The sequence below is a fragment of the Anas platyrhynchos genome, chromosome 23 (genome assembly GCF_047663525.1).
Source record: "Anas platyrhynchos isolate ZD024472 breed Pekin duck chromosome 23, IASCAAS_PekinDuck_T2T, whole genome shotgun sequence".
Classification (NCBI taxonomy): domain Eukaryota; kingdom Metazoa; phylum Chordata; class Aves; order Anseriformes; family Anatidae; genus Anas; species Anas platyrhynchos.
The window spans coordinates 5,659,077-5,672,924 of NC_092609.1; the positions used below are offsets into that span (position 1 = coordinate 5,659,077).

The 13,848-nt window shown below is 40.9% G+C and overlaps 1 pseudogene; it reads left to right on the forward strand.

Moving 5' to 3' along the window:
• The first annotated feature begins 592 nt into the window (after positions 1 to 592).
• On the forward strand, positions 593 to 13,211 carry LOC113841330 (kinesin-like protein KIF27; annotated as a pseudogene).
• The last annotated feature ends 637 nt before the right edge of the window (positions 13,212 to 13,848 follow it).

The window sequence follows — 13,848 nt, forward strand, 5'->3', positions numbered from 1 at the left end:
CTTTTCCTAACCTTTCCTCTGTAGCTGATGTACAGGTGAGTCCTCTGTGAAGACACACATCCATTCGTACAATTTCTGATAATTCTGCCAAGTTTTGTTACTCACCGTGTGCCACCCTCTTGAGTGTGTTCTTACCCTTCAGCACCTGGTAGGAGCTGCAGTGCAGTCTAAATCCTATCGCCAGCAGCATTTCCAGACAACTCTGTAATCCTCAACCTTGGAATCAGTCTGTTTATACCACAGCAACAAAGAAACCCTGTTAGCACCAGCTGAAATCTACACGGTTAACGTGGAGGGAATTCTTTTTGTTCTTACTGACTTGATCTGTCAGACATGAAGGATTTAATACGGAAGGCCAGAGTTCTGTGTTGAAGGAAATCAATCTGTCAGTGGATACTGTATAGAGGAACTTGTATGACGTTCTGCTGCTTAAAAAGAATGTGATAAATAGATGTACAGCAGAACACCCTAGCTGTTTAAAGAAGCTTGCCATAGTGGATATTGCAGATATGGGAGACTGTGTCCATAGTAAAGCATGGCTCTTGTTACAGGCAGAATTTTATGGAAAAAAAAAAAAAGTCATGTTTTTAACATGCAGAAGTTAAAGAATTCAGAGTTGAGACTCACTGAGGCCAAGCAAAAAATGAGAGAACTTGCACTTAACATCAAAATGAAAGAAGAACTTATTAAGGAATTAGTAAGAATAGGTAAATGACTGAAAAATTGAAATGAAGACATTCAGAAATAAGCAAGAAAAAAGACACAAAACTTCTGAAGACCTGCATATCTTAGTTTTTGGGTAATTTTCTTCTGCGGGAATACTTCTGGTAACTTACAGTTTCCTAACTTCTATGAATTACTTGCTATGAGTGCATTGAAGGCTGCAAATTTTTATTGTGTCCTACTCAGCTGTGATCTGCAGATTTGTTTGTTAAATATTTTTTTGTGTTTTGTGGCTTATTGTGTTTATCCACCTATAGTGTAATTTTTCACGTATGCTTAGTGCAACTGATCTCTTCATGGACATGTGTTTGTCTCCCAGTGTCTGGGATAGGAGAGAAGATACGACACTGTGCTGGGAATGCTTGCATTCCCATCATAGCAGTAGAGAAGCAGGAGTCAGAAGTGGATGAGGGAAAAGGTCAGTGTCCCTGTTAGCCTATATCATTACACAGCTGTCCTGATATATATATGCTTGCCAGAAACTTATCATTATGATGACCCTAAAGATCTGTGCTTACCTGTTTCAATCACACTCTTCTAGTGTGTACATATTCTCCTGAGGCAGTCTTTTGGCATTGAGAAACATTGTGCGCCCCCAGTAACAGTACTTACGGAATCCCAAACAGAGCAAATCAGATTGCCCGAACAGGGCAAATCAGTAGAAACACAATCGAGAGTTTTTTGCTGATTACCAAGTTGAAAGCTGAGAAATATGTAGCATATTCTTCTGGGGAAAAACAAACAAACAAACAGACAAAAACAAAACAACAACAACAACAACAACAACAACAAAAACATAATAATACAGGCAAGCTATTTTGTCAAGGACTGCAGTAGGCAGAAAATTTTCACTTGATGTGGCACTCAGGTGTTACTTTCTTTGGTGACATCAGATGATTTATGAAGAGTTCAGATTTAAGATTCCTTCGTTCATCTATATTTCAGTGTTATAAGGGAGCTGTTTGTTTAGGTTTGGAAAATGTCTCAGAAATTTTTGGTTTAATCAGGATGAAGTAAGTAACGATTCAATTACAGGTTTAAGTGATACATTGCAAATTATTATCTTGCTGTTTTAAAACTATTTGGATATGATGTCTTTAAGGTAAGGATGCAGAGTATGTAAGCAGGCAATATTCTTTGAAGATAACTAAACCGGAGCAAGAATCCGAGCAGGCCAAAATGGAACTGGCCGAAACTCAAAAGCAGCTTCAGGAGCTGGAGAATAAGAAGCTGAGAGAGCTTCCTGAGAAAGCCAAGCTACAAAAAGAGTTCCGAAAGAAGATGGATGCAGCTAAGCTGAAAGTGCAGGTATTTCCAATATGACCATTAGGATTTGCAAATTCCTGTCTCAGCATCACCTTTGAAATCCGTACACTCTGCTTGTGAAACTCTCACCAGCTTCACACAATTGAAGCTAGTTGGATTGAAGTTGCCAATGAGAACCTTCACAAAGTTATACCCACTACTATTTAACAACTAAGTAGTTAGATAGTTCTGTCTTTGATGATTTTACAAAGGCTCAGAGACCTTAGAGATAATGTGTGATTGTTGTGGCAAAATGTAGCAAGTCTTGCTCACTGTCCTAACTCAGTGAAATAGAGAATTAACCTGAGTCAGGTTTTAGTTCTAAGTTTTCCTGTTGTTAAGCTGAAATTTTCCATGAACATTCAGGCCTTACAGAAGAAGAAGCAAGACACTAAGAATCTGGCTTCTCTATCTAACCAAAGTGAAAAACGAGCAATAGAACTTGAGCAGAACGTGGCTCAGATGAAGCATCAGCAGACCCTGCTAGAGAAAAGACTGCGTGAGGAGAGTGAAAAAAAGAAGCAAGTAGAAGCAGAGCTTCAGCGGGACCAGCTACAAATTAAAGTAGGATTCTTTCTGTTTCCTTATGACAAAGAATAAGATAAACCAGTTTGACCTTTGTTTTCCCAAAGGCAATGTACTATACTACCAGATTTTGTCCTTTTAAGTAATTGCTTACTTGACACTGAAGAAATTGTGTATAAGTATTTTCACAGAAATCTTCATTCTTCCTTTCTCTTCAGCTATGTTTTTGAATGTTATTATGTAATGTGTAGCCCTGAGTTGCAATTTTGCATGTAAATTAGTTCAATATTTCTGATTTCATGATTGCGTAGATTCTGTCATTAAATGTGTTTGAAAAACACACTGATAGAGGCAGAAAGAAAGTTTTGTTTGTTTGTTTTTGTTTATAGGAACTTCAGCTTAAGACGGAACACACAGAATCACAGAATCACAGAATTTCTAGGTTGGAAGAGACCTCAAGATCATCGAGTCCAACCTCTGACCTAACACTAACAGTCCCCACTAAACCATATCCCTAAGCTCTACATCTAAACGTCTTTTGAAGACTTCCAGGGATGGTGACTCCACCACCTCCCTGGGCAGCCCGTTCCAGTGCCTCACAACCCTTTCAGTAAAGAAATTCTTCCTAACATCTAACCTAAAACTCCCCTGGCGTAACTTTAGCCCATTCCCCCTCGTCCTGTCACCAGGCACATGGGAGAACAGGCCAACCCCCACCTCGCTACAGCCTCCTTTAATGTACTTATACAGAGCAATAAGGTCACCCCTGAACCTCCTCTTCTCTAGGCTGAACAAGCCCAGCTCCTTCAGCCGCTCCTCATAGGACTTGCTCTCCAGGCCCCTCACCAGCTTCGTCGCCCTTCTTTGGACCCGCTCAAGCACCTCAATGTCCTTCTTGTAGCGAGGGGCCCAAAACTGAACACAGTACTCGAGGTGCGGCCTCACCAGAGCCGAGTACAGGGGGACAATCACCTCCCTAGCCCTGCTGGTCACACTGTTTCTGATACAAGCCAGGATGCCGTTGGCCTTCTTGGCCACCAGAGCACACTGCTGGCTCATATTCAGCCGACTGTCCACCATCACTCCCAGGTCCTTCTCTGCCTGGCAACAGCAACAGAAGATTCTTAAACTTAAAGACAGTGAGATTGCTGCATTTAAAAAGAAGAAAAATAAGTCGGTGGGAACTTTACAGAAATCAGAGGTAGCTAATCTATTCCAAATCTGTGTGGACACTGAAAAGAAAGGTGTCTTTATTCACCCCGTGTCATCTTTGTAAAGCGTTTAGAAGAAGAGTATTCCGTCCTCCCTCCCCTGTTTTTTTTTTTAAATTGTTATTTTTTTGTTGTAGCAAAAACTGAGACAAGTCAAGAAGCTCTTTTACTGGTTTTGAATGAACGAAAGGAGAGGGCTGTAATGTCTTTGTTTGTTCTATGACTTGTCAAAGGTAGTAATTCAGATAGCTGGAAATTCAACAAGTTTGGTTGTCTGGTAGGTTTGAAGATGATTCTGATGAGCTCTGTTATAAATGTTGCAGGGTTTGTTTGTTTATTTCTTTTCCCATCTGACAAATATGACAGATGGCTATGGTTTTGGTTTTTCATGACAGTGTTAGAATAGTAGGTTTCCTGTGCAACAGTGCTACCTGCATGATTTCAGAACTAGACATTGGAACATGAGAGTTTCATGAGTTAACCAAAGTCTTTAGAGGTGAAAATAAATTTAAAAAATGAAATAAAAGCAACTTTTTAGCTATACCAGCAATATGCCCACTGATAAACCATTGCTTCAGAAGAGACTTATAATAGACTCTGCTAGCAGGATCAGAACTCCCATTTTTTCTTTCTTTCAGCATCACAGTTTCTCATCACGATGTGTTTTTCCACAAATCTTGGTCTTGGGCAAGAATCATGCAATGAGGATGGGCTAGCTGATTTCTTGTGGTACCTTTCAAACTTAGTTGTTGTCATTCTATATATGACATCTATTTCTATAACTGTTTTTAGGAAAATAATACATTTCCTTGAAAGCATCTGATAAAATTTTTTGCATAAGATGTAGTAATATAACATTGCTGAGCCTCTCCTTAAGTCAGTCCTATTTCTGTATTATCCTGAATCAGGATTCTGTTGAACACTTAATGTTAAGAATTGAAATGTTGATTTCTCACGTTTTATCAGTTACTCTAAAAGAGGAAAAACATAGTCATAAAATTCTGACCCAAATAGTCCTCGTTAATGCTCTCTGGATCTCTGTTTAAATTGTAGAAATTAGAAGAGCAAAAGAAATGGCTGGATGAAGAAATGGAAAGAATTCTTCAACAGCACCAACAGTTAGCGGAACTAGAAGAAGATTTAAAGAAAAGAGAAGCCATTGTAGCTAAAAAAGAAGCATTATTGCAAGAGAAAAGCCACCTAGAAATCAAGAAACTGAGATCTAGCCAGGTGATTTAAGAAAAAAAAGAAAGAAAGAAAGAAAGAAAGAAAGAAAGAAAGAAAGAAAGAAAGAAAGAAAGAAAGAAAGAAAGAAAGAAAGAAAGAAACTTAACACAATTGTAGAGCTGCCTGGAAAGACTATGGGAGGAGGGCAGCCGGATAACAGAAGAGGTTTAAGCCATGCAACTTGTATCTCTAGCGCTGCCATTACATTATTGTGTGGCTTGATCAAATCAACATTTTAAACATGAATAATAGAATGTAATAACCTTTATTTACATGATATCCCCGAAATTCTAACAACAAAACAAAATCTGACTTCCAAAGTTCTGTTATTGCAGCACATTAAATAACGATATCTAAAAAATTGCTCAATGCCTGCAAAGTAGAGAACATGGCAGAGAAACATTCTGTATTATTTACTTTGGCTACTGAGAAACAGAAATTGAAATGTCATTGTCACCGTAATGACTAACTCACGTAAGATATGTAGAAAACTGCACATTGCTTTTCTTTGTTTTCTTTCATCTTTTGATTAAATAGTAAATTTTACGGTAGCTATCTACTTAGCCTAAATGGCGTCCCTTTACAAGAAGTAGACAGGTCTTCCACTTTAGGATGCGACAGTCTCATGTACATGTTTATGGGGAAGGAGTTTTATACTTACGGTTTCTTTCATTCTTCCTCTTATTTCTTTCTCTCTCTCTCTCTCTTTTTTTTTTTTTTTTTTTTTTAAAGGCTTTAAACAAAGATAGTATGAACTTGTCTACTTGCTTAAGTATGCTGGACCAGGAATTGTGTGATAAAAGTATGCAGCTTCAGGACAGCACTACTGAAGATAAGACAGACATTCTGGAAAAAATTCATGTTCTTCAGAAGGAAAGGGATCAGCTACTCAGAAGAAGAAATAGTGTGGATGAGAAACTGAAAGAGGGTAACTGAAAAGTGTTGTCAGCTGAAGTAAGTAACTATCTCTGAGATACATCAAAGTTTTAGGCAATGTTGTATAATAAATCATGACCTAAAATGTCCCCCAGTATTAGATAGTAGAGAATCAAGGAACTGAGGTTGGGTGTTTTTGTTAACAGCCGACATGAAAGTACTGCTATAATGGCACTACTTACGTAACAGTGAACAACATATACTTTCAGAGGGACTTACTTACTTTAGCTAGAGTCCGGACAAATGTCGCTGGCCTAACAATTCTATAATTAGAAATAATGAAACAGGATGTCCATCAATTTATCTTAGGCAGCTATTTTCCTATCAGGACATAGAACAAGGTGAAGTACTCTAATAGTGATGTCCCTTGATTTTTTTTTCATAGGCTTTTGTGAAAGACCAAACCTCACCTGAAGGCCTCCATATAGTTACAATGAAAATAAGCCATATTGTGGATGTTACACACTTGAATAGATCAGTATAATTAAGTTGAAGATTGAATAAATTGATGTAAAATACACAGATTTGTTTTAGGTCTTGAGAAGCAGCAGTTGGGGCCTATTACTGAGCTGATAGCATGCCAGAAAGAATCCTATTTGCTTCACTCCACAGAATCTTCTGCAATACTTCAGGGCGTGAATTTCTGCCACCTTCCTGCACAGATAATGGTCACCAAACTGCTTACGGATCTGATTGGTTCATTAATCGCTAATTAGAAAACTAGTTCAACTGAAAAAGTAATAGAAGTCATCAAATTGTGGGGAGGGGAAAATGAAGGAAGAATAGAATGTAGGCTTTTGTGGTGATGAACCATTTGTTTGAACTCTGGTCTGTGGAAGGGATATCAAGACATTTCCTGCTTGCTCCAAGCAGGTTCTAGATTTGTACTCTTCCTCTTATTTTTCCCATTCCATTCTCTGTACTACTACTAGTTAGTCTTGCTCTTAAATTTAGATTCACCTTTGAGAATGAAGTTAATGTCTTATGCACACAAAGATTTGTTTTGTACTTTTTTTACAATCTCACTCCTATGTTTCTGTGTAGGAAGAACATGTCCTTTTGCATCTGAAAGAAGGAATTGAAGCCCTGGAGGCTGCTATTGATTACAAGAATGAAAGTATTCAGAGTCGCCAGTACTTGCTTAGATCCTCTTCACAGATCCTTTCACAGAGTGAGGATAATGGAACAGGAAAACTAGTTTCCTTGTCTGCTGATGAGCTCAGAGCTATCCTCTTCAAATACTTTAACAAGGTTTGCTTTGGCTAATTATCAATATTTTATCCTATTACCTGTTATTGCGCTAAATAGTTAAAGGAAATAGTGTCAAGAAGTAAAGTCAATTTAATCCACTTTCCTTGAAAGCCTGCTTAGGTTACTCACATCTGTTGTTAATTTGGATATTTTGCATCTTGACATCAACATAAAAAAGGATGCTTTTCTATTACTTGTTTGTATCTTGTTTTGGTGTCATTAGCTTAAAAGGTGTTGCAAATCTGGAAATTTCCTTGCTCCTTTCCACTGCTTTATGCTGCTAACTTCTCAAGTAGCAACATATTTAAATAGTGGTGTCGTATTGAAATTCTTCCCACCTGCAGTCTTTATTAACCTCAGGATAGTATTTCTTTTTTCCAAATCCATTATAAAATCTTTCTGCAAATAAGCTCTTACCACCACATACTGAAGAATCGTAATGACACCTGGAAACATAAAAAAGAAATGCATTAGGACTTGGTGTCTCTCTTTGCCCATGGGTGAACCTTGGGTGATTTTGTGAACAAGTTGTCTGTGGTACACAAATTGGCAGTTTTCCAGAAACAGGAAAAAAACTCTTGTATCAGTTTAAGTTCTGCACAGGGCATTAAAAAATCCACTAGTCCATGTGATCAAAATCTACAGAGCTCAATTCTGAAGTGTGAACTCATGTCAGCAGGCAAATCTGTTTCCAGTATAAGCTTACAGCTTATACAGACAATTGCTTTTGTATCCATTCATCTATTAAGCAGAACTGTAAAAGCATTTGTTGAAATGGTTTGATAGAAGTGATAGATTTGATAGATTGTCTTAGATTGTTGGCCTGCGAGAGTCTGAACGTAAATTACAACTGCAGACTGAAGAACAGGAGATGAAGGTCATAGACCAGGAAAATATAAAACGTGAATTGGAATCTGCACTTGAGCACATCAAGTTGCAGTGTGACAGGCAGCTGACACTACAACACAGAGAACATGAGAAAAAACTACAGTTGATACTGCATCATTTCAAGGGTGCTTGTTTGTTTTCCAAGGGGAATTGTACAGCAGATATTATCTTTAGTCACTGTTGAGAAATACTGTGTTTCATATGAAAGAAAAAAGAAGATATGAGGTAGAAAGATAACATTTTGGCTGTTACTAATTCTGATGTCGTGTAGGATGCTGATGAACAGACACAAGGTGCTTGTATAAAAGAAAAAAGCTGACCATTTTTAAAAAACGGTCAGAATTGTCACATTTTTATATTCAATTTGTTGACATTGGAAAGGTGAAAGATAGCAATCCCATTGATCTTTATCCTCTAAATGCTCCTATTAAAATGGAGAATTGGGGTTGGCATGGGCTTTTTGATCCTCTGTCATACTAGTTTAAATGTACACCCTGAAAGCAGAGTGTCAGCAAAATACAGGACATTCTCCAGCTGGGCATCTTGATTTTGGCACAGAGAAGTGAAGTGAAGATTTGATTCTCATACTAGTTTTACTTGCCCTAGAACAAGATGGTGAAGGTATTGCAGAAACCTTGAAAGAGTATGAAGTAAAAGTCCAGCAACTGGAAAAAGACTTCTTTTATTCTAGAGAAAACCAGCAGAGAGCTGAAGAAGAAATTGAAGGGCTTTTTTGGAGAGTCACCCCATCAACTAATGGCACCTACTAAATGTAAATACATGATCTTAAAATGCTTTTGTGTTTGTCAGTAGATCATTTGAGGGGTAGCAAACAGACAGAAGTATATCAGATAGACATAAAACTCATATTTTTACTGAACTAACTCTTATCCAGGAAGGTACTACATCTCCCCACACTTGCAAAGGAGAGAACATCAGTTTGTAATAGAGGCAGTGGTATAACACTGTTCTAAATTCATGTTTGGTTTTCTGTGGATTCAAGCATAATTTCAGAAGCTACAGTCTCACACTGTTGTGGTTGAGAAAACGGTATTTTATGATCTGAAAGACTCTGAATGGCATTATAATTAACAAATGTGTAATATGCTATGCTTTTAGATGCCAGTATTTTAAACAATCAACTTGATTTTGCTGCCAGCACTTGATTTCATAGAAGTTATTTCTTGGAAGATTGTCAATGAGGAGGTCCATACTTCCAGTTAACTAAAATCATTCTTTATTAAGGTTAAAAGACCTAGATATTTGTAGTAAGAAGATAAGCTTCCTAATGTGATCTATGCTTTGACCAAAAAAAAAAAAAAAAGGACCAACAAACAACTATGAAAAGTTTTTTTGATTGTTCCAGGTCCTACTAACCACAACTCAAACTTAAAATGAAGTAGTTCTAGTGTAGAAGCAAAAATGGTTTAATCATTGTCATTATCTTGGTTGTCTTACACCTCACACTGCCACCACCACCACTTCACACGCACAGTGCAGCCTTCGTGGCCCCATGTTTCGTCTTAAGGCTCAGCGTGACTCATTCTTCCTCTTAACTGATGGTTCTATTTCGTCACACTTGAGGTAGTGCCATGTCTTTGTAACACGTAGATGCTGGTCACATATGCATCTGTTGCTACCAGAGTGAATTGAGGTTTAGCTCTCCAGGCAGGATAATAAGCCTAGAGGTTCATTACTCGAAAGTATGCTGTGGCGGTGTGAACATGAATATTGCACAGGTTGGACTGTAAATGAGCATGGGGAAGATTATTCTGTGTCTAATACACAAAGAAGCATGTAGTCCAGGACATGTTTTGCTGTGAGGAAACATCCATCGCAGCCAAACTGTAGCGAAATGTAGAAGGGTGAATGTCCCTGTGAATTTCTAACTTTTTCAAATCCATATGTTTGTAACGTTTGTAAGAAGCGCTCAGTATTTTTGTATAATTACCTTTAGTTATCTTTCCTCTGAATATATTTTGGGGCATAATACAATGTAATAAAAAAGTGATGAGCTTTAAAAATAACAAAAATCCCTGTGTACATTAAAGTCACATTCAAAGACTATGTTTTGTGTGTTCTGCTAATGAAATTGCAGACTACTTTTGAAAATACGAAGAATTTCATATTTTACTGTCATGGTTCAGTTGTTTTAAGATTGCCTAAATTGCAAGTTAGAATGGTGAAGCTTGTATTACAAGCAAAGAGCCAGCGGAAAGTAAAAGACACAGTCTTTTACTTCCTCGTCTTTCGGGTCCTTAACATACAATGGTGCTAGCTCAGACCTAGGAATCACCAGTCTTTATCTTGTTCCCTGTCTCAAGTCCCCCCTTTTCTTGAGCCTAAGCAAATTCTTTGGCTTATTACAATCCTTCTTGATTAAAAGTTTTCATTAAATTCTTACCAGTTTTGACTTGGTGCTTGTTTCAGTTACACTTCCAGGTATCATAATCTAGTCCTTCATACAGCACCAAAATGCACATTGTACCACTACACAAGTCAAGACTACTACTCTTAAAAAGAAGATCAGGATTCCTCTAAACGATTGCTTAAGCCAAGAAAAGTTGGGTAACCAAAAGGTTATTTTGTTGCATAATTCTCGAAAACCCCAGGAGGTGTCATCTTGAATTACCTTACGTAATCACCTTAGACTAATCACCTTATTACCATAGTCTTTCCCCAAATGTTTTCGTGCTCAGTCTCAATTCCTCCTGCCTCATTTACACACATACAGCAACTAATATTGATTAAAGTGCATCCTTCCCCTTGGGAGGCAAATAAAAGGTCTAGTGCCAAAACCTTGATTTGTTCTAGTTGCTTGCACCAAACTGTAAGATGTTGTTGCAAATATTGGTTTCCTAAATGTGTTAGATCTTCTCCTTTGTCCAGCATTTGGTAAGGCCTGCCATACAATATCTCCAAAGGGGCTTAGTTTGACCAAGTTTGCTCCTGGGGGATGGATGGAGCCCGTGGTAGGGAGCCGTGTGGGAGCAGTGCTTGAGGAGCTGCTGCCTTTGGCAGCCCCTGCAGGCTCACTTTGGGAATCCCGTGTGAGGGATGAAGTTCTGTGTTTTTTTTTTGTTTTGTTTTGTTTTGTTTTTTTCTGAAGAAAGCGGGTGTTTAAGAAGGAAATGCAGAGTTGCCTTTGTTTGGCACTCGATGGTCTTGAGGTCTCTTCCAACATAGACATTCTGTGATTCTGTGAAGTCACAAACGCCAAGGCATCACACTGGCTGGCTCTGCAGCACAGATGCCAGGAGTGCCGCTTGGCATGGCGGCGGCGGCGCGGTGCCCCAGCCCCAGGCCCGTCCCAGCCCCAGCGCACGTCGCCCTCTGCTCCTCCATGGAGCCCCCCGCCGCCTCAGCAGCCCCGCGGCGGACGCCCCATGGCGGAGCCGCCCCCGAGGAGAAGGAGCCCGCAGCCCTCTGCCCGCACCGCACTGCACCGCACCGCACCAAGCGCCGTGCAACGGCTGCCACCGCCGCGGGGGCTCCTGGTGTGAGCGGCAAGCGGTGGCAAGGGGGGGCTGCGCTTCCTGAGTCGAGCTGCTGGACACCGGCTTGCCTGGGCAATTGCCCATGTTGCTGAGGAGGCAACAGAGCCAAAGCCCTTGGGGCTGAAGATCCAGCACGGCTGGGGAGGCTTTGGTATTTCTGCACAATGCTGCTCAGTCCTGCTTGGGAGCCCAGACTCAGGTGCGGAATGAAGCCAAGCAAGCTAGAGGGAAACTGTGTGCTGGTAAGTTGTCAGTTCTTGCTTTCTTTTTCATTCCTCATGCCTAAGAAAACCTAACTCTTTCAAGCACTTGTTTGATGGACTTGATTCTGGGTGTGCTCCTTAAGCTTGTTTGGCAGCTGTTGAACCCCGCTACACTTGCAGGAGACCTGTGCTCGAGCTGATGCTTGCTGTGATCAAGCGGTGTTCTTTTGCTCTTCTTTGCTTTGGTGATGGCGGGTGAGGTTGCAAAGAGTTTTCAGGAGGATTCTTCTTTTCCTTTGCAGAATCCCAGACTGCGTATTAGAGCTGATCTTCATCTCTGCTCGGAAAAGCTTCACGGGCCAAAAGAGAATGGAGATGAGGAAGGCAATGGAGAATGATGAGGACTATTTGCAGTCAGCACCCGTAAGCTTTGTAAAGAATCAGGTGCATTTCTGTAGTGGTAGAAAGCGTAGCTGGAAAGACTTCCTAAGGACGTCAAGTCCAATTCATTGTTCTCAGTTAGAGCAATCCCGTAGTTTAGACTCCTGATAAGGTATTTGTCTGTAGGCAGCTGCCAACTTGTCCAGCTAATCCAATTCAGCCTGGAAAACAAGCAAGCAAGCAAGCAAAAAGCACAGAAACCTGCAGTTTATGGAGTGCAACTGTCTCCTTTCCAATCTCATGGGTTTCACCCATTTGCTTCAGAGGACAGTACTTTGATGCTTTCCAGGGCTAATGGCCAAAGTTCTCAAAGCACTTTTTTTTTTTTTTCCCATCAGTGATATATACATTTGTCAATCTTTCCATCTTCATTTAGAACTCTGAATTTAGGTTTTAGGTGAACAAGAACCCTGAAACCAGCTGAAGCCATATCAGACATGAAGCCATATCAGACATAGTAAGGACATGTGTCTGTGAGGAAGTAATTCAGAGTGATTCTCTGGTGTCCTTTGGACAGCTTTCCTCTGGTCCTCTGCACTAAGCATCCCCAAGGGATATTTCAAAGCTCTCGGAATGATCTGTCATTCTCTCTTCCACTGGAGTCTCCATTAGAAAAGCGTGACTATTCCTTGCCCATGTGGAAAAGAAGTCCTCCTTGAGTTGTTTCTTAGCAAAACCTCTTTCTTGTGTTCTCTGGACAGAAACCACTTGGCTAGACAAACTCAATCATTGCAAATGGAAGGAGTGGAACTACTTCAGCACCGTGCTTCGGCTTCTAAGCAGAACTGTAATGTAGGTGGGGACAGAGCAAGAGGACATGGCCAAGCCAGGGTGGACTTGAAAGTGCCGTGTCTGAGCCACAGCAAGAAGTCCATGATTGCCACTTGGAGACTGCTACTCACCTAGTAGCACAGCAGCTGGAACGCTTCTGGATACTGCTGATGGATTGCCACGAATCAGGCAGTGACACAAGCTACGAGAATGACGGAAGTGACTGGAAGTGATGCTTCTCCCTGTTCTCCATTGCAATTTGTGAAAGAAAGGAGAAGAGAGGAGAAGAAGAAAGGAGAAGACGGGAGGGAGGGGAGGGAAGGGTAAAAACGAGAAGGGGAGGGGAGGGAAGGGCAGGGGAGGGCAGAGGAGTTCTGGGGAGGGCACGGGAGGGCAGGGGAGGGCATGGGAGAGCACGGGAGGGCAGGGGAGGGCTTGGGAGGGCATGGGAGGGCACGGGAGGGCAGGGGAGGGCAGGGGAGCAGAGTGTAGTGGAGTGTAGGGTAGTGTATGGTAGTGTAGGGTAGTGTAGGGGAGGGGATTGTAGGTGAGGAGAGTGTAGGGGAGCGTAGGGGAGGAGAGTATAGGGGAGTGCAGGAGAGGAGAGTGGAGTGGAGTGTAGGGAAGGGGAGTGTAGGGGAACTGAGTGAAGGGGAGTGTAGGGGAGCATAGTGTAGGGGAGTATAGGGGAGCAGAGTGTAGTGGAGGTGTGTGTAGGGGAGTGTAGGTGAGGAGAGTGTAGTGGAGTGTAGGGAAGGGGAGGGTAGGGGAACTGAGTGAAGGGGAGGGTAGGGGAGCAGTGTGTAGGGGAGTGTAGGGGAGGAGAGTGTAGGGGAGCATAGCGGGGGGGAGTGTACGGGAGTATAGGGG